Below are 3,485 nucleotides of genomic sequence, written 5' to 3'. Positions count from 1 at the left end.
ACTAACTCATCATGCATATGAATTCTTGCAAATTTCTCATGATGTTTATATTATCATAAAAACTATCGATGTATCAAAGGAAGTAGTAGACAACGAGGTCCAGAAACAATTAGTGTAGCCGTGTAGGTAGGGTAAGGAGCCGAGGAACTACTACTAGCCAACGGAACAACTATCAAAGTATTACTCAATTGTCTCAATATATTTCACAATTACAATATACCAAAAAAATCTAAGTACAAATTAAAGAATCAAATTTAGAAAATACGTGTGAAAAATCAATCTAAATGAACAAGTAAAAACATATTGTCAAATTTATGAAATTGCAACCAATTTGCAAAAGAACCCAAAATATAAAATACAAGAGGTTTATGAAAAATAAATCACAACTAAACCTAATTAAAAGAATCATCATCATTATACAAAGCAACAACATAAAATTAAGTAAAGTAAAATTCTATAAACGACTAGCCAATGATGTACTAGTAGAAATACTAGTTTCATCTTTACTCAAATCGTTAGCCATTTTCCTAAGTAAATACTTTTGAATTTTCCCTGTTGAAGTCTTAGGAAGATCTTCCATAAACACAACATTTTTAGGCACCATGTAATGTGCCATTTTTGACCTACAATACTCAACAACATCTCTTTCCGTTGGTTTTTCTTTCAACCCTTTCCTCAAGCTAACGAACGCACACGGCGTCTCACCCCAATACTCGTCCGGTTTAGCCACCACGGCCGCCTCGTTGATCACGGGGAAAGTATACAACACGTTCTCAACCTCGACACTACTAATGTTTTCACCACCACTTATGATAATATCTTTTGAACGGTCTTTTATCTCTAAGTACCCGTCTTTATGCATTACACCTAAATCACCTGTTCTAAACCAACCATCATTTCTCATGCATTTAGAAGTACCTTCAGGGTCTTTAAGATACCCTAACATAATGGACCCACCTCGAAAGACGATCTCTCCAACGGTCTTCCCGTCTCGCTTGACAGGCTGTCCTGTGTATGGATTTATTATATCTATCCGAGTCATTCCGATGGTCCGGACTCCCTGACGGGCCCTAAGTCGGGCCCGTTCAAGGGCGGGGAGACGGTTCCACTGCGCCTTCCAAGCGCATGAAACGATCACCCCGCCTGTCTCGGTGAGTCCGTACCCATGACCTACAACAAACCCGAGTGACTCCGCTCTAAGGAGGATTGGCGCGGGTGGGGGTGACCCGCCCGTTAGGACATGAACGGGCCAGGAAAGCGGGCCAGGGTCGGAGGTTAGGGTGGTTAGCATGTTGAGGACTATTGGTGCCGCGCACATGTGGGTGACTTGGTGGGCCCGGATAGCGGCGTGAATGGTTGCGCCGTCGAATTTTTTCAGACAAATATTAGTGCCACCAACTGCCGCCATACCCCAAGTAAATCCCCACCCATTGGAGTGGAACATTGGTAGGGTCCACAAGTAGACCGGCTGCTTCGGAACAGACCAATCAACGAGCGAGTCCATCGTAGTGATGAACGAGCCACGGTGGCAATGTACTACACCCTTTGGGGACGACGTCGTTCCGGAGGTGTAGTTTAACACCATCGGGTCCCACTCGCTTTCGGGTTGGATCCAGTTAAACCCCGGATCACCATTCTTAACCATAAGTTCGTATGTCGTTTGAAACTCTTTACTTGGGTGGCAGATATTATCACCAAGCTTAGCTTTGAGGGTTTCGTCCCTGAGGGTGACGGGGTCGTAGTCGTATTCGTTATCTGTAACGAGTACTAAAATAGGACGTCGGTGCTCGGCAGGGAGTAATGATATAGCCTCCAAGACAAGGGACTGAAGTTGATAATAAACGAACACAAGTTTCGACTCGCTGTGACGTAGTAGGACGGAGATCATCCTAGGATCAAGACGAGTATTAATATTATTAAGCACGGCCCCTGCCATAGGGGCCGCAAAATGTAGCTCATAGGCTGCAGGTACATTAGGGGCGACTACTGACACGACGTCGCCCCGCATGATACCTAGAGAAGTAATAGAAGAAGCCATCTGAAGGCATCGTTGGTTGGTGTCAGCCCACGTGTATGTGGTAGCCTTGTATACGAGGGAGGGCGAGTCGCCGTACACAATGGCGGCTCGCTCTAAGAGTGTTAATGGGGTGAGTGGGATAGAATTAGCTCGTTTTGGTTTAAGCTGGTCCATGATGACCTTAGCTTAAGGTAGTTTTTTTTGTAGCTATTTTGGTTATTTGGTAAAGAGGGGTAGTAAGATAGTTAGATAGGAGGACTGACACAAATGATAAGTGCATACTTATAAGGAATTTATATATAGCAAGCTGTCAAATGGCAAGAAGCTGTAACAAGTCATTTAAAAAATCAAAACAAAAAAAAAAAAAAAAATACAAAAAATTTATAAGTTACAACCAAGAGCTACCGCCTACCTGGAGTAATGTGAGGCAAAAAGCAGGTGAAGAGTGTAGACCATAAAAATAAATAAATTTTAACAATTAAAAATAAATAAATAAATAAAAAGAAAAGGAAAAACGAGAAAAGAAAAAAATAAAAGGGAAAAAAGGGGGTACAGTTAGGCATAAAATGGCCAGAAATGCAGTAGTTTGGAAGTTGGGAAGGTTATTGGTGCGCCAATATGTTCGTATAATAAATGTCATAAATGTGTACATTGTTGTGTTTAGGTTATAAGAGTGATATTTATGCATATTAAATTGAAACTATATCCCATATATAGCTAGAAATTGTGTTATGGTTTAGAGGATGGAAAATATATAAGAAGGTTCCAAGAGAAAAATATATACAAATATGTTTTAAAAAAAAATTAAGTTTGAAGGTAATAAAGAATATGGGTGAAAGGTTTATAGAGATTGTTTGGTTGGAAGGAGAGAGTTTGTCACGCAAAAGTTGTTATTCAAATTTTCTTTATTTAGCAATTGAATGATATACAACATTTTTCATGGGTAAGGATAACAATTTTTATTACAAAGGTTGTCAGTTGTCACATATTCTTCCTTAATTCTTTCTCTCATCCTGTTTGTTATTAGATGGTCTTCAATTCTAATTTTTTTTTCTTTTTTTGTCCGTAAATTGTATTTGTAGGCATTAAGTAAAAGAAAATGTACCATTAAAATTATCTTATACAGTATTTTTACCACATTGTTATGAGTATTAAGTGTAACAAAAATTAATAAAATTGCATTTTTTAAGGTAAGGTATAGGGAAAGAGATTAGGAACGTCTTAACACATGATCGTGCCCTAATCTATCTTGTAGCAAAAAATAAGAAAACTTGCTATCCATGAATGGATCAATATCTTGGTGGATCAAAGTAGATTAACCCAAAGAGGCCATATAATTTGCTGATGTGTTTCCTTCACGAAAGATGTGCTAAGAATTGAAGGCTGAAAAGAAATTCAAGATAGTCTTGATGTTTTCCATTAGGAGCTGAAGCTTCCAAGGGCAATTAAAACAATCCTTCAAATATTA

The 3,485-nt window shown here is 39.1% G+C and overlaps 1 pseudogene; it reads right to left on the bottom strand.

Annotated features, from left to right (window-relative positions):
* Positions 1 to 285: 285 nt before the first annotated feature.
* Positions 286 to 2,659, bottom strand: LOC145626817 (2-methylpropanoate--CoA ligase CCL4 pseudogene; annotated as a pseudogene).
* Between the last annotated feature and the right edge of the window lie 826 nt (positions 2,660 to 3,485).

The sequence above is a fragment of the Chenopodium album genome, chromosome 4 (assembly GCF_948465745.1).
Source record: "Chenopodium album chromosome 4, dcCheAlbu1.1, whole genome shotgun sequence".
In the NCBI taxonomy this organism is placed as follows: Eukaryota; Viridiplantae; Streptophyta; class Magnoliopsida; order Caryophyllales; family Amaranthaceae; genus Chenopodium; species Chenopodium album.
The sequence above is the reverse complement of the archived record's forward strand: the minus strand, read 5'-3'. Positions and strand labels throughout refer to the sequence as shown.